At 49.3% G+C, this 22,068-nt stretch overlaps 1 pseudogene; it reads right to left on the reverse strand.

The window, feature by feature from the left end:
* Window positions 1-15,893, reverse strand: part of LOC141219308 (pentatricopeptide repeat-containing protein 1, mitochondrial-like) — a 704,077-nt pseudogene extending 688,184 nt beyond the window's left edge.
* Window positions 15,894-22,068: the final 6,175 nt, after the last annotated feature.

A 22,068-nucleotide genomic window follows, 5' to 3' on the forward strand; every position in this document is an offset into this window, starting at 1 on the left:
TTACAATGTTTACTGATCAGATTAATTAGGAGACTTGGAGCGGCGATCGTCTGATCGCTTGTGCTGTACATACACTGCTATCTATAGCAGAAATCACCATCTTCTATGAACGCCGGCCCATAGGAGGGTCATAATGACATGTATGGGAGGTCATCAGCAGACCCCCAGCTGTCATGACAACCCATCGGCGCCCCACAATCACGTGGCAGGATGTATGACGCGCTTCCAGCCGACGTGCGCTATATCCCGCTGTCAGCGATTGACAGCTGGATTTAACGGGTTAATAGCAGCAGGCGGAGCAACAGTACATCAGCAGCTATTAAAGGCAGATGATGGTTGATTAAATCAGTCATCATGTGCAGGGAAATATGTGGACTCGGTGTGCGAGATCACATCAAAGGCAGGGACACGACCTTTGACGTAAATATACGTCAAAGATGGTGAAGCGGTAGAGCAAAGCACAGGTTGCAGCCTCTTCTCTAATATTCAAAGACTGGCTAAAAATACTCCTGAAAAATACTATGAGGAGGATTTTTACTCTTCTGTAAAAAATGTAGAGCGACCTCTGCAATGTGGTATACATTTCATTACAATGGGTCCCAATAGTGGACGGATGCCTCATCATCCATCCTGACAGTGGCCACTAGGGGGCACGCACCTTCTATGTGTATGCGCCCAACAATGGCCACAAACGTAATGTGCACCGAGCCCAACAGAGTCATCAGAGACTCCAAGAGTCCCACCCTCAGCCGGCATGCCCCATCGTCACTTCAGCAGAAATACTGCAGCAAGAAATATCTGTATTAGTAAAATGAACAGTTGCTCCATGATTCCTCAATGTTTTTGCGTATCTCATCATGTCGGAAGTGTGAGACATAATTCCCAGGTAAGTGTGCACTGTACGGATATAGGATGTAGGATGTGTGTAGCAAGCCATACCTGCAGAGCTTGTAGGAAGCCCAGCTCTTCATCCTTTATGCATCCCATAAACAGGACGGTGAATGTTTCAGGGCCAACGACACGGAATTTTTGTGCAATTTCCTATAAACCCAAGAAGACCATATTAGCTTGTTATTATCCAGCTCGCGACATCACTGCTTGAGTATTGCAAGAGAAATCTAACCAAAATCAAAATCTCAGGGAAAGCGTCACTTTGCCGTTCTCAGAACAGCCGGGTGGCCAGTGAAAAACACAGTGAAGGGGGCGCAGTGCTGCACCAGTGCCCAGGATCAGTGGGGTCACTGTGCCCCCCTAACAGGTCACATACTAACTAGCTGAAAATTTACACCCCAGCACCATCTTCCTATCTCTTAAGCTGACAGTGGATGTGTTGGTAGCAGATAGTACAAAGCTGTCCACCTTTCTCAGATTTAGTAAGTGACCCCCTGGTCCCCACAGAAGAACTGAACTCTGGTGGTGCCTTCTGATGGCTGCTAAGTCCCCGGCCAGACATGGTGCACTGGTGATTCCCCGTGGAATGATTACAATGATGCTGTTCCCTCCCGGTTAATCTACGATAGGGGCATCTTATAAGGACTCCATTGTGGGTGACCAGGACTGTGACCTTGACTTACCTTAAATAGCTCACAGCTCCCCTGCAGTCCTGAGCTCAGCGTGCAGACCTTCAGCGAGCTCCGGTAAGTGATGGGATTAAGCTCAATGTTCTTGTCCATCAATTCTTTCCGCAGCTTCAGTGCGTGCTGCAGACCCGAGTCTTTCCATGGCGACTCCGCGCAGGCGTTGAACAGGGCAGTATATGTGGCATCTGTGGGAACCAGACCTCGCTTTTTCATCTAAATGATGTAACAAGAAATGAGTCTGTACTGTAAAAACTGTATGTAATAATAGCAATAATAATGTAAGTACATAATATACAGGGCATTATCAGATAATGTAAAGGTACTTTACTGCATTACGTTATTGGTCCTCCCAATTAACAGAACAAATGGTCCATGGTGCTCACTGGGGCGCTGATGCCCCTTCACAGCAAGATCCATATAAGTGTGTGCGCCTCGTACTGCCGGCCTCGGCCAGATCCCCACAGCTTGTACACTGATGGACAGCGTACACAATGAATGTTATATTGAGGGCATAACAGTCATGTCAGGTGGCTACTGCTATGTGTATATTCTATTCTGGCCCCTGTGTGTCCTGCAATTGTCACCAGTTCTCCCCTCTGCAGGCTCTAGCGCTAAGCTTCAGTTATCTCTCAGCTAGTGGGTAGAGAATGCTGCACTGTCTGCTCACGTACACATCGCACACAGGCGGGAGGGATTCCCGCTTTCCATTCAGCACATGTTCAGAAGCAGTGGCAGTGATATGGTTGTGTAGAAGTGCTCAGCACTGAAGTGAGATAAACTCCTTACTAGAATAAGCTGCAGCACGATCTGCCCGTGTCTCCCTCTGATTGTCCTATCACTGTGCTCCTGCTCCAGCCTAACCTGATTTCATTAATCAATAGTGCAAGTAAAGATAAGACACTTTGTAATATACATTATCAGATAAACCTTCTTCTTTTGTCACTTAAAAGACATTTTTTGGTCTCCTGCACTAATCATTCACTCTCAATATCTGCTAAATCTGTGGGAGAAGGGAAGGGAACCTGTCACGTGAACAAACGCTATCAACCTGTAGATATGGGGTTACTCTGCAGGTTAATAGCATTCTGAAACTGCCCGGTGCCGGCATTTAGACTCCCTCTGCCAGGAGGAAATGAACTTTATTGTACCTGGTAGTGACTCGCCCAGGGGGATATGGGGGAAACTCGGTACCCAGGCCTTGACCTTCTGTGGGCTGTCACGGCAGTCGGCTCCGGGGCCCATACCCTGAGGTCACTCTTTAAAAGGGGTTTGTTACATGAAGGGATGAATAACAGTTTTGTCTCGTGACGCCACCTGTGGTTCCTCGTAATGGGTACCAGCGCGCTGCAGACCTCCAGGGGTGATGGGATGGCAGCTGAGATGTTTCTGCTCCCCGCAGGCGGAGTGGGCCCCAGGGCAGGCTTGATGGAAGGGACGCAGGTGAGAGGTGGCCCAGCTGGGTCAGGGGAGAATAACAGGCACGCACACAGGGGATTCGCTTCAGTACCTTTACTGCTGTAAACGGCAGGTATGGTCCAGGGTACTTGATAGGAAGGGTGCACTTCTGAAATCTCCCCAGTGAGCAGGTAGTAGGACTCCTGATCGGTTTCTTCCTCTCTCTCTCTCTGAAGCTCCTGACCAGCCTGGAACTAGACCTAGCATCTGTACTGTTTCACTCTCTCATCTGTCTGCTTGGTAGTAAGAACTTTTCTCTGGCTACCACTATCCCTGGACGCTGGGGCCTTCGTGGTTCCTATTTCTGTAGATGATTGTAGCTTCAGGTTGAAGAGGGGTCTGGAATCCTCCTGATATACAAGTTATTCCTACTGGGCATAGAGGACCCTATAGGCACGGACCCGGCGTCCGGCTTGTGTTCTGGGGTGAGCTTATGATGCTCCTCTGCCCCCTTAACTCCTCTCTTCTCTCCTTGCCTCCGGCCACGCTCTAGGCCCTCAGGCTTCAGCACGTGCTTAGGCCTTAGCTTACCCTCAGCACAGCAGCTCAACAGGTGCTGCCTCTTCACTGATCTCAAGTGCGAGCACACTCTCCCTACCTAACTCCACCCTCCAGTATATATATATCCCTAACAGGGCTCCTTCTGGTGGTATGAGGTGGAAGGGTGGAGGTGTCTGTGTGTAGTAAGGGCCTCTTGTGGAGAAGTCCGTCCATGCACCCTTTTGGGTCCTGTGGTACCTGTGGGTAGCAGGGTGGCACAGTAGTGTTTGGGTATCAGTCATGGGGGCGGCACTGGTTCAGTCACCGCTCTGTGTATAGAGAGTGACGGCTGTAACCGTGCCCCCAGCCCTGATTGACAGCCGGCCCTAATGCTGAGCTGCCATCAGTCACTACAGGGGTCGCAGTTACAGGCGCCACTTTCTATACACAGAGCAGTGCCACCCCGGTGACTGGAAGTCGAACGCTACCGGGAGGAACGCGACAGGTTCATTTCAACAAAAATGTCTGCGATGCCCCTATAAACCTATGGAAGGAGGAGCCGGAGGGATAAAAAGCAAAGCACAGAAAAGGTAAATGCTGAGGCTTATAATGTAGAGAAAAAATGCAGGATACCCATCATATAATGTACACTCCCCATACATTCATGTACACTCAGGAGCGTATAATGAGTGGCAATTATTCCTTAGATAGTTCTCCTTATTCTAAAAAGTCATCTGAAAGTGCTGTTAAATCATAAGGGAATCTGCCACCCGGTTTTAGATGCCCCATCTGAGAGCAGCATGATATAAGGGGTGAGACCCTGATTACAGTGATATCTCACGCTTTTTGTTGCTTACTGCTATTTTGATAAAATCAGTGTTTATCTGCTGCAGCTCTAGTAGTTCTCTGAATGCTGAGCTTTGTATAACCCCACCCACACCACTGATCGGCAGCTTTCCTCCAGTCAGTGGTGGGGATGGGGTTATACAGAGCACATGAATGCCCCGGACTACCTAGCAGAAGGCTTACTAGTCCTCTAGTGATAATCTCCTGCTGATAAAACTGTGATTTTATAAAAACTACAGCAAGCAGCCCAGTAAATGACACATCGCTGGAATCAGGGTCTCTGCCCATACATTATGCTACTGTCAGATTAGATAGCAAAAACCTGGTGACAGATTCACTTTAAGGGGGTTATCCTATTTCAGACAACCCCTATTCCAACACAGCATTTCTTTTTTTTAAGAAACAAACCGTGCTTCAAGCCACATATCCAAGCCCTTTCCACTTCCTGCCAACGTCAACTCAAAAACATCCGCACATTCCTCAACCACGAATCTGCAAAAACACTAGTGCACGCCCTCATCATCTCCCGCCTCGACTACTGCAATCTCCTGCTCTGTGGCCTCCCTTCCAACACTCTTGCACCCCTCCAATCTATCCTAAACTCGGCTACCTGACTAATCCACCTGCCCCCCCGCTGTTCCCCGGCCTCTCCTCTCTGTCAATCCCTGCACTGGCTCCCATGTACCCAGAGACTCCAGTTCAAAACCCTAACCATGGCATACAAAGCCATTCACAACCTGTCTCCCCCATATATCTGTGTTTCAATGTTTTTTATTGAAATTTTTTATAAACCTTCATACATCTCTGACCTAGTCTCCCAGTACTTACCTGCACGCAGCCTCCGATCCTCACAAGATCTCCTTCTCTACTCCCCTCTTATCTCCTCTGCCCACAATTGCATACAAGATTTCTCCTGTGCTTCCCCCCTACTCTGGAACTCTCTACCCCAACATGTCAGACTCTCGCCTACCGTGGAAACCATCAAAAGGAACCTGAAGACCCACATCTTCCGACAAGCCTACAACCTGCAGTAACCACCGCTCCACCACACCGCTGCATGACTAGCTCTACCCTCACCTGCTGTACCCTCACCTATCCCTGGTAGACTGTGAGCCCTCGCGGGGAGACCCTCTCTCCTTCTGTAACAGTTTGCCGTTGCATTTTTGTTCAAGATTATTGTACTTGTTGTTTGTTATGTATATCCCCTTTTTCACATGTTAAGCTCCATGGAATAAATGGCGCTATAATAATAAATAGTAATAATAATAATGCTTTGGTGTAAGTCATTGTCTGCAGCGCTGACGTGACGGTGAAAGCACTGCAGTCAGTCAGTGAGCTCTGAAGGTCGGCCCGAGTTAACGGCACGAGCCGCTGAGCGTAGCTACAGGCTGCAGAGCTGTAGATGTGTTGTCAGCACTGCAGACAATAACAGACAGCGGGAGCAGCAGGAGAAACTTTGCGCTGGACCTGGGGAGGATGAATAGAGAACAGACGGTTTTTGTAATTTCTTTAAACAAACTGCAGCCAGGAACAGCGGTTTTGTGAAACAAGAAAGTCCCTTTAAAGGTTGTTTCACAGAGTAAATAAGATCATTTTGGTATTAAATCATTAAAAAGCTACAAACATGCCACAGTTAATGTGACCATTATCTGGGCTTTGTTATAAATATTTCAGAATAAGCTGCAACATGCTGTACAGATCTGACTAATGTGTCCAGGGCCTGATGAGCACAGCCACCACGGCATGGACCCCGGCTAATCCCATCCATGTGAACACAGGCAGAAGGACTTTACTGGCCACTCCTTGGAGCTTACCCAATGCTGCTTTATCATGGCTCATTATCAAGGGGTCACAGATCAACCTTATAAAGCCCGCCACACACATTAGATGGCTCTTGGATGAAAGACGGCCCGCGCTTAACAGTTGTCTGGCAGCCATCTCTCCCATACACTCCTGTGTTCTCTATGAGAGTCACCACCAGACATGTCTACTGGCACCTTATCTCCAGAACATAATGATCAGCCAAATTAAATGATCAGTTATGCTGGATCATTAACTCCCCCAAAAAATTGTCCGGGACCCCATACATATTAGACTGTCAGACAGAGCCGTCAATACGTTATATATAGGATATATCCAACTCTTCCGCAGCCTCCGATGAGAACAGTGTAGTTACTTTCCTCCGGCTGCAGCCGCTCCTCTTTCAGCATCTGTTCCTGGAAGAGGTCCAGGGCTTCGGCCAGCTGCACACAAGAGGGACATGTCTTCAGAGGAGAGCAATAGAAGTGCTAGAAGCAGAGCAGGATATACAGTTAGGTCCATATATATTTGGACAGAGACAACATTTTTCTAATTTTGGTTCTAGACATTACCACAATGAATTTTAAACAAAACAATTCAGATGCAGTTGAAGTTCAGACTTTCAGCTTTCATTTGAGGGTATCCACCTTAAAATTGGATGAAGGGTTTAGGAGTTTCAGCTCCTTAACATGTGACACCCTGCTTTTAAAGGGACCAAAAGTTATTGGACAATTGACTCCAAGGCTATTTCATGGACCGGTGTGGACAATCCCTTCGTTATGTCATTCTCAATTAAGCAGATAAAAGGCCTGGAGTTGATTTGAGGTGTGGTGCTTGCATTTGGAAGGTTTTGCTGTGAAGTAAACATGCGGTCAAAGGAGCTCTCCATGCAGGTGAAACAAGCCATCCTTAACCTGCAAAAACAGAAAAAACCCATCCGAGAAATTGCTACAATATTATGAGTGGCAAAATCTTGAGTTTGGTACATCCTGAGAAAGAAAGAAAGCACTGGTGAACTCATCAATGCAAAAAGACCTGGGCGCCCACGGAAGACAACAGTGGTGGATGATCGCAGAATAATCTCCATGGTGAAGAGAAACCCCTTCACAACAGCCAACCAAGTGAACACCACTCTCCAGGAGGTAGGTGTATCAATATCCAAATCTACCATAAAGAGAAGACTGCATGAAAGTAAATACAGTGGGTTCACTGCACAGTGCAAGCCACTCATAAGCATCAGGAATAAAAAGGCTAGACTGGACTTTGCTAAAAAACATCTAAAAAAGCCAGCACAGTTCTGGAAGAACATTCTTTGGACAGATGAAACCAAGATCAACCTCTACCAGAATGATGGAAAGAGAAAAGTATGGCGAAGGCGTGGTACAGCTCATGATCCAAAGCATACCACATCATCTGTAAAACAAGGCGGAGGCAGTCTGATGGCTTGGGCATGCATGGCTGCCAGTGGCACTGGCTCACTAGTGTTTATTGATGATGTGACACAGGACAGAAGCAGCCGAATGAATTCTGATGTATTCAGAGCCATACTGTGTGCTCAGATCCAGCCAAATGCAGCCAAACTGATTGGTCGTCATTTCATACTACAGATGGACAATGACCCAAAACATAAAGCCAAAGCAACCCAGGAGTTTATTAAAGCAAAGAAGTGGAATATTCTTGAATGGCCAAGTCAGTCACCTGATCTCAACCCAATTGAGCATGCATTTCACTTGTTAAAGACTAAACTTCAGACAGAAAGGCCCACAAACAAACAGCAACTGAAAACCCCCGCAGTGAAGGCCTGGCAGAGCATCAAAAAGGAGGAAATTCAGAGTCTGGTGATGTCCATGAGTTCAAGACTTCAGGCAGTCATTGCCAACAAAGGGTTTTCAACCAAGTACTAGAAATGAACATTTTATTTTCAATTATTTAATCTGTCCAATTACTTTTGGTCCCTTTAAAAACAGGGTGTCACATGTTAAGGAGCTGAAACTCCTAAACCCTTCATCCAATTTTAATGTGGATACCCTCAAATGAAAGCTGAAAGTCTGAACTTCAACTGCATCTGAATTGTTTTGTTTAAAATTCATTGTGGTAATGTCTAGAACCAAAATTAGAAAAATGTTGTCTCTCTCCAAATATATATGGACCTAACTGTACAAGCAATCAGGACCCAGCACTTCACACTTATGTCCTTACTCACCTCCTCCCTCTTTACTCTACTAAATAAACAGATGAGACCCCAAGACAACTCTGACACATACAGACAGGTGTATGATTTTTTAGGTGCATTTTCTAATGGTAAAATTTATAGAAAAAGCAAAGAAAGAAAAAAAATAAGTAAATCACGAAACTTAGAACATGCTGTGATTAGCAACAAAAGAAAAAACGTAAAAATGCACAGATGCAACAAAAGTAGCAAAAAGACAAAATAATGCAAAATAATGCAAACATAAAAAAAGAAATAAATAATCCAAACAAAAAAAAACAGTAGCAATTTCTTAAAAACACATGTGAATATTTTTCTTTATTGCTCTTGGACATGACTTCCATAATCGTAGCAGAGCCGGGCTGTGTTGTGAAGACTGCAATAGTTTTACTGTGATTACAGACATTGCTTGAAAAAAGGAGAACAACATGGCACAAGGGCGACTTATGCAAATGCTATAACAGTCATGGCTATGATCCTAAAAAATAATGCTTCTCATCAATGGCTATCTCCTCCGTCCGGACACTTACCAGGCTTCACTGTGTTTCTTAGGTGCTAGTGGTGACTCTACCATCGTACCGTTAAGGTTACGATCAGCAAATACAATCATTTAGGACAATGTAATTGCATAATATTTGACACAATAGGAAATTATATGAGGATATATTATAGAAGGACATATATTGTCTGGTATGTGTAACGGGTCTGGGAGGCGGAACCTCTGAGCTACTATACAAGGGGGCGGTCCTTGTAAGGGAGCGGGTGGCGACCAGGGAAGACGGGCAGGAAGTCTCAGCAGGTGACCGGGACAGTCTCTGAGTGAACGGGCTGGAGGTCACGGCAAGTGACCGAGGCAGTCTCTGGATGAACGGGCTGGTGGTCACGGCAAGTGACCGGGGCAGTCTCTGAATGAACGGGCAGATGGTCACGGCAAGTGACCGGGGCAGTCTCTAGGTAAAGGGTTGGTACGACCTGTGGCGGCTGATGATAGACGTGAGCTCCCAGGTGAGCAGGCGAGAGTCTCTGGATGAACGGGTGGTCACAGCATGTGACGGCGGAGCCTCCGGGAAGACCAACAGACAGGCGGCAGATGAGCGCTCCCAGGTGAGCGGGCAGAAGTCTCTGGACAGGCGGGTGGTCACAGCACAAGACGGCAGAGCCTCCGGGTAGGCTAGCAGACAGGTAGCAGATGAGCGCTCCCAGGTGAGCGGGCAGGAGTCACTGGACAGGCAGGTGGTCACAGCACGTGACGGCGGAGCCTCCAGGTAGGCTAGCAGGCAGGTAGCAGATGTGCGCTCCCAGGTGAGCGGGCAAGCTGGTCCATAGACAGACTGACAGGAGTTGGAAGGCAGACCGTCGGACCTCAGGCAAGCAGGCAGGTGGCTGATGTGCGCTCCCAGGTGAGCGGGCAGGCTGGTCCTTAGACAGACTGACAGGAGTAGTAAGGCAGACCGTCGGACCTCAGACTAGCAGGCAGGTAGCAGATAATCAGGCAGGAATAAGTCAGCAGGCTGGCAGGGATCAGGCAGGTATCTGGCAGGTAACTGACAACGGGACCTGAGGGCTGAAGCAGAGTAGTGAACAGTGCAACAACATTGCTCGGGCACCTCCATTTTGGAGGAGGTGCCTTATATATGGTAAAGTCCTCCGGCCATTGGCCGGGGACTCCTTAGGACGGCGCGCGCGGCCCCTTTAAGAGGGAGGGAGAGCGCGCGCGCCCTAAGCACAGTGGCCGGGAAGGAGCGCGCGCTGCCAGCAGAGCGGGAGGAGGACGCCGGGCACGGAGCAGAGAGGTGAGGGGAACAGCGTCGCTGCCTAGCAGAGGGCAGGGACGCCGGCGCTACAGTACCCCCCCCTTTAGGCCCCCCCTTCTTTAGGCCAGACAGAAATTTAGCAAGGATAAGAGGGGCATGGATGTTCTCCCGGGGCTCCCACGTTCTCTCCTCAGGACCAAACCCCTTCCAATCTACTAGAAAAAAGGTCTTTCCTCTTACCCTTTTGGTGGCAAGAATGTTCTCTACCTCAAACTCGTCCTCAGCAGAAACCGGAGCAGGAGGCGTACCTGTAGACTTGGAAAAAGAGTTAAGAACCACAGGTTTGAGGAGAGATACATGGAAGGAGTTAGGGATCCGTAAGTTGGCCGGGAGTTTCAATTTATAGGCCACCGGGTTGATCTGACTGATGACCTCCAGAGGGCCGATGAACCGAGGCCCTAACTTGTAAGAAGGTATCTTGAGTCGGACATATTTAGATGAGAGCCAGACTTTATCTCCAGGACGAAATTGTGGAGGATCCAGGCGTTTTTGGTCAGCGTGTCTTTTCATCCGTTCGGACGACTGAAGGAGTGCGGATCGGGTACTCTCCCAAATGGAGGAAAATTTGCTAACGAGAGATTCCGCAGCCGGGTTGTCCACAGAGGTGGAGACAGGAAAAGGAATCCGAGGATGCTGACCGAAGACTACAAAAAACGGGGATTTGGAGGAGGATTCGCTCTGGTGATTATTATAAGAGAACTCGGCCCATGGTAGGAGATCCACCCAGTCTGAATGATGGGCATTAACGAAGTGCCGGAGGTAACTGGTCAGGTTCTGATTGATCCGCTCCACTTGACCATTGGACTGTGGGTGGTAAGCGGAAGAGAAGTCCAGGGTGACGTCTAGCAGTTTACAAGTGGCTCTCCAGAAACGTGAGGTGAACTGTACCCCACGATCCGACACGATGTGGAGGGGCAGGCCATGAAGACGGAAGATGTGGCGGATAAAGTCTTTAGCCAGCTCGGGTGCAGACGGGAGGCCTGGCAGGGGAATAAAGTGAGCCATCTTGGAAAAGCGGTCAGCGACCACCCAAATGACCGTACAACCGGCAGAGACGGGGAGATCAGTTATGAAGTCCATAGCAATATGCTGCCAGGGGGCAGCAGGCACAGGAAGCGGAAGGAGGCGACCGGCTGGCAGGTGTCTCGGGACTTTGTTGCGGGCGCAGGACACACAGGTAGAAACAAAGTCTATTACGTCCTTGTGCAGGGTAGGCCACCAGTAGTGCCGAGCAATAAGCTGGAGGGTCTTTTTCTGACCGGCGTGGCCAGCTAGTTTAGACGAATGGCCCCAGTGTAGGATCTTCTCCCGATCAGGTACTGAAACAAACGTCTTACCGGGAGGGAGACGATTTAGACTCACGGGAGCCACCTGCATTACTCTGGCGGGATCGATGATATGTTTAGGTTCTTCCTCGAGATCGGACACCAGAAAGGATCGGGACAAGGCGTCTGCTTTGACGTTTTTGTCAGCCGGGCGAAAATGAAGAACAAAATCAAAGCGAGCAAAAAACAAGGACCACCGGGCTTGGCGCGGGTTAAGTCTCTGGGCATGCTGGAGGTAAGCCAAGTTCTTGTGGTCGGTGTAAATTATTACCGGGTGAAGAGCCCCCTCGAGCAGGTAACGCCACTCCTCCAATGCCAGTTTGATGGCCAATAACTCTCGGTCTCCTATGGAATAATTGCGCTCTGAGGAGTAGAAGAGTTTAGAGAAGAAGCCACAAGTTACCATTCTCCCGGAAGATGATTTTTGAGTAAGTACCGCTCCGGCTCCAGAGGAGGAGGCGTCAACTTCCAGGAAGAACTGCTTGTTGCCATCTGGGCGATGCAGCACCGGGGCGGAAGAGAAGGCCTGTTTTAGGGAAAGAAAGGCCTCCTCAGCTTCGGGTGGCCACTCTTTGGGATTAGTACCTTTACGGGTGAGCGCGGAAATTGGGGCAGTCCGGGAAGAGAAGTGTGGTATGAAGAGGCGGTAGTAGTTGGCGAAGCCCAGGAATCGCTGAATGGCCTTCAACCCCTCCGGTCGAGGCCATTTCTCGATGGCAGACAGTTTCTCTGGATCCATTTGTAGGCCGGTCTGAGAAATAATGTAGCCTAAAAATGGAAGCGAGGTCTGCTCAAAGAGGCACTTCTCGTATTTAGCGAAGAGGTGATTCTGCCTGAGCCTGAGCAGGACCTGACGAACGTCCCTCCGGTGAGTCTGGAGATCCGGAGAGAAGACCAAGATGTCGTCCAGGTACACCACTACGCAGGAGTAGAGAAGGTCCCGGAAGATGTCATTGACCAACTCTTGAAAGACGGCAGGAGCGTTACAGAGGCCAAAGGGCATTACCAGATATTCATAGTGGCCGTCCCGGGTGTTGAATGCCGTCTTCCATTCATCCCCCTGACGGATACGAACCAGGTTGTACGCCCCACGGAGGTCCAGTTTGGTGAAGATTCTAGCCCCCCTCAGACGATCAAATAACTCCGGAATGAGCGGAAGGGGGTACTTATTCTTCACTGTGATCTGGTTAAGACCTCTATAGTCTATACAGGGACGGAGAGAGCCGTCCTTATTTTTGACGAAAAAGAAGCCTGCTCCCGCCGGGGAGGTAGATTTCCGGATGAATCCTCTGGCCAGATTCTCCTCAATATATTCGGACATCGACCGGGTCTCAGCAGCGGATAAAGGATAAATACGCCCACGGGGAGGAGTAGTACCAGGTAACAGGTCGATAGGGCAGTCGTATGGTCTATGAGGGGGTAGTGTCTCTGCCTCCTTTTTATTAAAGACATCAGCATAAGACCAATAAGGAATCGGAAGTCCAGGTAGATTAGCTGGGGTAGGAGAAGGACGGACGGGATGGACGGGAACCAGACAGGTCTTATGGCAGTCCTGTCCCCAGCGAAGGACTTCTCCGGTCTGCCAGTCAAGCACGGGTGCATGTCTCTGGAGCCAAGGTAGGCCTAGCAAGAGGGCGTGAGAGAGTCCAGGCAGAACATGAAAGGAGATACTCTCAGAATGCAGCATTCCCACCTGCAGAGTAATGGATTCGGTGATGAGTTGGATGGGGCGTGGTAAGAGACCCCCATCCACGGCAGCAACAGACAAGGGTACAGCCAGAGGTTTGGTGGGGATGCGGTATTTCTCTACCAGGGACTGTGAAATAAGATTCCCGGCTGCTCCAGAGTCAAGTTGGGCTAGTTCGAAATAACGGTTCTCCCCGCAGACGATTGAGACTGACAACAGCAGAGATGGAGAGGATTTATTCTTGTCTAGGTCGACCTCTCTGAGCGAACCTAGACACAGGCGTTTCCCGACCTCTCCGGGCAGGCACGGATCCGGTGCTCCTTACTGCCACAGTAGAAGCAGCTCCCCTCGGCACGGCGTAAGTCCTGACGGGTTTTGAGCATCTTGGTCTAGTCGACCTGCATAGGCTCAGGAGAGTGTACCTGGGTAGAGACGGAGGGAGTGACGGGTTTCTGAAAAGTAGGAGCTAGACGTGGTAACCTCCTCACGGGTGACCTCTTTGGCACGCTCCTGGAACCGTAGGTCAATCCGGGTGGCAAGAGTTATTAGGTCATCGAGAGTGGTAGGAATGTCCCGACCGGCAAGTTCATCTTTAATACGGCCGGACAGACCCTCCCAGAAGACGGATACCAGAGCGTCGTTATCCCAGGCCAGCTCCGAGGCAAGGGTACGGAACCGTATGGCATATTGGCCCACGGTGAGACCTCCCTGACGGAGGCGTAGCAGTGATGATGCGGATGAGGTCCTCCGTCCGGGTTCGTCGAAGACTTTCCGGAAAGCCGTGAGAAAAGCAGGCAAGTTGGACACCAGGGGGTCTCCTCTCTCCCATAGAGGATTTAGCCAGGCCAGGGCCTCCCCGGTGAGATGGGACATGATGAATGCAATTTTGGCCCGGTCGGAGTTAAACTGGTGAGACAATAGTTCAAAGTGCAGGGTGCACTGATTTATGAAGCCCCGAGCCTGGGCGGAGTCGCCTCCGAAGCGAGGAGGTGCAGAAAGCTGGGGTCCGGGGTAAGATACCATGGTATTAGTGGGCAGCGGAGCTGCCGGATTGCGAGACATGGCACAGGCGGAGGTTGCTGGTGGAGCAGTCAGAGTGTCCAGGCGAGTATTGACATTCCGCAGGTGACCCAGGATGGACTCCTGTTGGGACCTTTGACGGGACAGTTCATGACACAGGTCCGAGAGCGAGGGAGCTTGGGTGCCACCGGGTTCCACGGCCCGAGCAAACTGTAACGGGTCTGGGAGGCGGAACCTCTGAGCTACTATACAAGGGGGCGGTCCTTGTAAGGGAGCGGGTGGCGACCAGGGAAGACGGGCAGGAAGTCTCAGCAGGTGACCGGGACAGTCTCTGAGTGAACGGGCTGGAGGTCACGGCAAGTGACCGAGGCAGTCTCTGGATGAACGGGCTGGTGGTCACGGCAAGTGACCGGGGCAGTCTCTGAATGAACGGGCAGATGGTCACGGCAAGTGACCGGGGCAGTCTCTAGGTAAAGGGTTGGTACGACCTGTGGCGGCTGATGATAGACGTGAGCTCCCAGGTGAGCAGGCGAGAGTCTCTGGATGAACGGGTGGTCACAGCATGTGACGGCGGAGCCTCCGGGAAGACCAACAGACAGGCGGCAGATGAGCGCTCCCAGGTGAGCGGGCAGAAGTCTCTGGACAGGCGGGTGGTCACAGCACGTGACGGCAGAGCCTCCGGGTAGGCTAGCAGACAGGTAGCAGATGAGCGCTCCCAGGTGAGCGGGCAGGAGTCACTGGACAGGCAGGTGGTCACAGCACGTGACGGCGGAGCCTCCAGGTAGGCTAGCAGGCAGGTAGCAGATGTGCGCTCCCAGGTGAGCGGGCAAGCTGGTCCATAGACAGACTGACAGGAGTTGGAAGGCAGACCGTCGGACCTCAGGCAAGCAGGCAGGTGGCTGATGTGCGCTCCCAGGTGAGCGGGCAGGCTGGTCCTTAGACAGACTGACAGGAGTAGTAAGGCAGACCGTCGGACCTCAGACTAGCAGGCAGGTAGCAGATAATCAGGCAGGAATAAGTCAGCAGGCTGGCAGGAATCAGGCAGGTAACTGACAACGGGACCTGAGGGCTGAAGCAGAGTAGTGAACAGTGCAACAACATTGCTCGGGCACCTCCATTTTGGAGGAGGTGCCTTATATATGGTGAAGTCCTCCGGCCATTGGCCGGGGACTCCTTAGGACGGCGCGCGCGGCCCCTTTAAGAGGGAGGGAGAGCGCGCGCGCGCGCCCTAAGCACAGTGGCCGGGAAGGAGCGCGCGCTGCCAGCAGAGCGGGAGGAGGACGCCGGGCACGGAGCAGAGAGGTGAGGGGAACAGCGTCCCTGCCTAGCAGAGGGCAGGGACGCCGGCGCTACAGTATGCCTCATTGTAAACTAGCATTGTGATGTACGATCCCTCCCCTGCGGATCCCCAGTAGAATAACAATATAGACATTCTTACCTTGCCCTCCTTTATATTGGCCTTACACTGGAGGAAGTACCAGTACGGAGTGTTTCTTCTTCCCCTGTACCTATTATGAGTGGGTTGTGTGCCCCCAGTAATGTCCTCACCCTCTTCATATCTCAAGTCCTGGACCTCTGGAGACGATTTCTTAAACACAGTTCTTGAGGAGTATGTCTTGGACAATGTCCCAAAGTTGTCCTCCTCTGATACCGGTGAATTATGACCACGACCGGCATGGTGGGAGATAGTCCTGAATCGCAGTACTCTCTGCTGGGATCACAGCCGATGCGTTGCTGGAGTCCGGTAAGGAGTCAGACAAATCTGTCTGCACATGGGTTGTACTGTTGTTAACCATCCTGATGCCAGGGAGTAAGATGGCAACTTAGCGAGGATCTGCAGCATGCCCATGGTAGATGGCGAGCAATGGTCTTCAGGCAGCTGAAACAATTCACAAAAATAAAAATACATCAGCTCTAAAGAGCACGGCTGCTCCGTGGTCAGTAATGTCGCCTTACTGCACTGAAGTGGTGCAGACATACACAGTATATAGTGGGTGTACATATCCAGGCACAACCTAGAAGGAGGTAGATGCATACAATCTACATACTGTATATATATATATAATTATATACACAGTGGGGGAAATAATTATTTGATCCCCTGCTGTCTTTCTTAGTTTGCCCACTGACAAAGACAGGAACAGTCTATAATTTTAATGGTAGGTTAATTTTAACATTGATAGAATATCCCAAAAAAAATCAAGAAAATCACATTGTATAAATTAGATACATTTTTTTGCATTTTGCAGTGAGAAATAAGTATTTGATCCCTCTGGAAAACAACACTTAATATTTGGTGGTAAAACACATGTTGGCAGCACAGCAGTCAGACGTTGTTTGTAGCTGATGATGAGGGTTGTGCACATGTCGGGAGGAATTTTGGTCCACTCCTCTTTGCAGATCATCTCTAAATCATTAAGATTTTGAGGCTGTTGCTTGGCAAATCGGAGATTGGGATTAAGGTCTGGAGACTGGCTAGGCCACTCCATGACCTTACTGTAGTTCTTTTTGATCCACTCCTTTGTTGCCTTGGCTGTATGTTTTGGGTCATTGCCTTGCTGGGAAGACCTAGCCACGACCCATCTTCAATGCTTTTACCGAGGGAAGGAGGTTGTTGGCCAAAATCTCGCGATACATGACGCCATCCATCTTCCCTTCAATACGGTGCAGTCGTCATGTCCCCTTTGCAGAAAAGCACCCCCAAGGTATGTTTCCCCCACCATGCTTCACGGTTGGAATGAAGTTCTTAGGGCTGTACTTCCTTCTTCCTCCAAACACGGCCAATTGAGTTAATGCTAAAGAGCTCAATTTTTGTCTCATCTGACCACAGCACCTTCTCCCAATAACTCACAGAATCATCCAGGTATTCATTGCCAAACTTCAGATGGGCCTGCACATGTGCCTTCTTGAGCAGGGGGACCTTGAGGGCACTGCAGGATTTTTAACCTTTAAAGCGTAATGTGTTACCAATGGTTTGCTTGGTGACTGTGGTCCCAGCTGCCTGGAGATCATTAGCAAGTTCCCCCCGTGTAGTTTTAGACTGATCTCTCACCTTCCTCATGATCAAGGATACCCCACGAGGTGAGATTTTGCATGGTGCCCCAGATCAATGTCTATTGACAGTCATTTTGTATTTCTTTCATTTTCTTACAATTGCACCAACAGTTGTCTCCTTCTCACCCAGAGTCTTACTTATGGTTTTGTAGCCCATTCCAGCTTTGTGCAGGTCTATGATCTTGTCCCCGACATCCTTAGAAAGCTCTTTGGTCTTGCCCATGTGGTAGAGGTTAGAGTCTGACTGATTAATGGAGTCTGTGGACAAGAGTCTTTTATACAGGTGACTATGTAAGACAGCTGTCTTTACTGCAGGTAATGAGTTGATTAGGAGCGTCTAACTGGTCTGTAGCAGCCAGAACTCATAATGGTTTGTAGGGGATGAAATACTTATTTCTCACTGCAAAATGCAAAAAAAAATTATCTAATTTATACAATGTGATTTTCTTGATTTTTTTTTTTTTTTTTGGGGGGGGGGATATTCTATCTCTCAATGTTAAAATTACCCTTAAAATTATAGACTGTTCATGTCTTTGTCAGTGGGCAAACTTAGAAAAACAGCAGGGGATCAAACATTTATTTCCCCCACTGTGTGTGTGTATATATATATATCTGTAGCTTTGTCGCCATAAAAAGATGGGGGCTCGGACACATTTCTTGCACTTGGGCCCCAAGCTGTTAATGTCCACCCCTACTTTTTTCAACCTATGTAACTATGTAGAATGCACATTAGGAAAATGCTTGAAATGCAATTCCCAATAATATTATTTTACAAGTAATTTCCTCTTTTTTTTTTTTTCTTTGTAAAGTGCTAGTAATAAACCCAATCTCTGGATCTAGAAAGTGCAAAACACTCATGACAAACTTGCACGTTTAATTTGTAATCTGTATTTCTTATGGTGCCTAAGGGAAGCAATAATGATAAGGCCCCTGCTTGGTAACAAGTGCAGTTATCTGCCTCTATAACAATAGCAAATTACCAATGATGAAAGGGTTAATACTTGTGCCCTGCATCAGTAATAGACCCTGTAGTCACCATGACAACTGTTATGAGGTCATAAACCAGTGTCATAAAGAAGATTCCATAAAAGAATTCCGCGCTGCCACGATCAGCGCCATTACTGATGCGCCTGAGGACCTTGAGCTTGACCACCCACGTAATGTGCCAAACTTGGTGTAATTTGGAGGTTCTAGCAGGGAAAGGGGTTGTCTGCTTTAGACACCCCTAGGGCATGGGAAGGTAACAAAGGGGGGTCCCTAGACCAGGATCCCCTTCTGTTACCCTCTATATAGAGCAGCTCTCCTTTGGGAGTTCATGGACTGATCTATGACTTTAATGGGTGATAAATTGGGAGGGATTATTTATCCTATTAGGGATTAGGCATAACGAACTGTAACCAAATGTCCAATTTTTTGAGAGGCGGACCTGGATCTGTAAGGGAGAAATTATACATCCACCTGGCCAATCAGATCAACCAAATTCGCTCCATCAATCAATGTGGTGACAGATATTGCAGCCAGATCTCTTCCACATCAGCTTTATCACATTTATAGTCTGTATTTGTTATGTCATTCTTTGTAAATCTGGTAAAATGTACAAATTGTACAATTCTGCAGTTACATCTGTTATATATTGGCACAAACTCTCTAAGCCCAATGGAAGGGCAGCCCTCCATCCATGGTTCCATAGAGGTTTCCTCCACAGGGGGTTTTCCTCTCCTGAGTGCTGGAGGGTGACTCTTCGTGAGTCGGGGGTTGTGCTATTTTCGGTGTCATGTAAATTTAAATAAAATTTTGATCATTTGACACCTAATTGCAATGCTTCGTGTATTTATTTTGTGTGCTTCTGTCTGATTAATTTTGTTTGGGGGACGGGGTCTATCACATACGGCTGGACATCTGCCGGCTGCACAGATCCCAGTAAGCACATTTTGCCCCAGGGGTCGCCCCTGCTCTGATGATGATGGTGAAGAGGAGACAAACATTACAGCACAACTCCTGGACGCATGCTCTCATCATTGGATAAAAGAATTGTATTACAGCAGTATAAGCAGATTACTCATCTATTCGTGTAATTTCCGTAGTCTTCAATGGAGAAGGCTGCAAGCAAGATGGTCTATAGGAACAGAGGCTACACAGAATCTTCTTTATCCTGATAGGTGATGGTTCAGTGTCATGTAAATTTAAATAAAGTTGAGAACGTTTGACACCTAATTGCAATGCTTCATGTATTTATTTTGTATGCTTCTGACTGATTTTGTTTGGGAGTCGGGCTCCATCACATATCACTGAGTGACACGTCTGACATCTGCCGGCCGCAGTTTTGCCCCAGGGGTCGCCCCTGCTCTGGGGAGTATGATGGAGCAGAGAAGATAAGCATTACAGCACAGCACCTGCAAGTGAGCGCTCATCCTCAGAATAAGGACTTATATTACAGTATTACAAGCAGCTTCCTGTCACACTGTCACAGAATACTGGAGGTAGGGGGCCTAAGCTGACCCTAAGCTGGGACCCTGACTAACCCCTCAACCTGGAGGTACTGTTAAAGGTACAGAGGTCCAGGCCGCCAGCGTAACCCCTACCTCCTGAGGATCCCTGCACCTAAGTAATCTAGTCCTGAGAAGGACCCCGATCACAACAATAGGGAACCAGAAATAATATGCCCACACACAGTATTTAGACGAACGAGACAGTACAAGGGAAAAACCAAAACCACCTTGCATACAACTTCTACACAACTACAACAGAGGGAACACCAACGGGAAAGGAGATAAATGATAAAGCGAGGAAAGGGAAAAAACACTTCCAAATACACTTATCTCAGCAACTCCAAACACCACGATCCGCTCTGTAAGTCTGAATGAAAAGCTTTCACCGACACCTCCCAAACAGACCTGCAGGAATATAAAGGAGTCTCACTAAAGAAGCATTGATTGCAGCTGGGCGAGGCTGGACCTCAGCTAGCCCAGAGAGAGAGAGAATTAACTCCTACACTGCCGAGAAAACACAAAGCACCAACAAGTCAGCTGCGAGAAGTCAGGCTGTGTACTCGTGACGATCTTCGTGGCAACACACCCGTGACAGTACCCCCCCTTCTACGAGGGGCCTCCGGACCCTCAGGGCCAGGTTTATCCGGGTGAGTCGAGTGGAAGGCCCGAACTAATCGGTCTGCGTTAATATCCGATGCAGGAACCCACATCCTCTCCTCAGGACCATACCCCTTCCAATGAACCAAGTACTGAAGGGACCGGCGATTAAAGCGTGAATCAATGACCCTCGATACCTGGAACTCCAAGTTACCATTGACAACCACAGGAGGGGGAGGTAAAGGTGACGGTACCACCGGCGCCACATACCTCTTAAGCAATGATCTGTGAAACACGTTGTGAATTTTAAACGTAGGGGGGAGGTCAAGACGGAATGCCACCGGATTAATAACAGAACTGATTCTGTACGGCCCGATGAACCTGGGACCCAGTTTCCAGGAGGGAACCTTAAGTTTAATATTCCTGGTAGACAACCATACCTGATCGTTCACACTTAGGTCCGGACCAGACACTCTCCTCCTATCAGCCATACGTTTGTATCGGTTCCCCATAGTATTCAGATTCTTCAGCACCCCTCTCCATACTGAAGCGAGAGATGAGGAAAATCGTTCCTCCTCCGGAACCCCCGAAGAGCCCCCCCTACTGAAAGTACAAAACTGGGGGTGAAAACCATATGCCCCAAAAAACGGGGACTTACCAGTGGACTCGCTCCGCCTATTATTGAGAGCAAACTCTGCCAGAGGTAGGAAAGAAGCCCAGTCCTCCTGGTTCTCTGACACAAAACACCGAAGATATGTCTCCAAGCTCTGGTTCATATGACGCGCCCCCTGGGACATATTCCTTTTTTGAGGGGAATACCCGGCACTGGATCAGATGGGGGGTTGTAGTCTCCGAGCGGCTGTGACCCGGTCCCGTGCCCAGGGCGTCAAGCTCAGTGTGATGTGGCAGTTCTACAGATGTTACTAAAGTTCTTTTGTGTCGACTACGCCACCCGTTGTGATGCGGTCACTGTGGCCGCCGCTGCAGCAGGGTCCGCTGAGGCTGATGGTGGGTGCGCAGCTTGGTGGGATAACCCCCAACGGGAGGGGTATAGCCTCAGAGGGGACAGGCGCAGAGGATGGGGGTTGTGGTGGTGTAGTGCAGACGGCAGTGAAGACAGAGTCGGGTTGTGCAGTTAAGGGTGTTTACTTACTGCAGATGTTGTACTGGTCACTCCAGCTGCTAGTGACCACCCGAGCCGTGCTGCGTCCACCAGGTCCTGGATCCAGCCAACCCCCAAACAAGTCCGGAGCGTGGCCCTGAGCTCTCCCTCTGTCCTTTCTTCAGCCGTCCCCACCAGTGATCCACCTAGGTCCAGCTCCCTCGGGCCTTCTATTGGGACACCCTTGGCCCTGGGTTCCCTGACCCTTCATGTGGTGTGCCTTCGGGGTGAATGTGGTGGGTGACCGTGACAGACACTGCCCACGGTCTCCGGTCTCTGGCTGGGGATTGTTTTTACCCCCACCAGCTTGGGTTCCGGTACCCTGATGCTGACTCCTCACCCGGTGCTCTGATTTGGGTTCTTGGGTCCCTTCTCTTCTGTGCTCTGGGTCTTTCTCTTTTCTCCTCTCTCACTCTGGGTCTTGGTCTTTCTTCTCTCCTCTGCTCCTGACTTGTTCTCTGCAGCTGATCCTCTCTGCATCTGACTCTCTGCGTCTGACCCTGATTCTAGTTGGTGCCCACCTTATATACACCCTCTATGTGTGAGCTCA

Source organism: Phyllobates terribilis, unplaced genomic scaffold (genome assembly GCF_046119375.1).
Source record: "Phyllobates terribilis strain yellow unplaced genomic scaffold, ASM4611937v1 Scaffold_261__1_contigs__length_2674298, whole genome shotgun sequence".
NCBI classification, from domain to species: Eukaryota; Metazoa; Chordata; class Amphibia; order Anura; family Dendrobatidae; genus Phyllobates; species Phyllobates terribilis.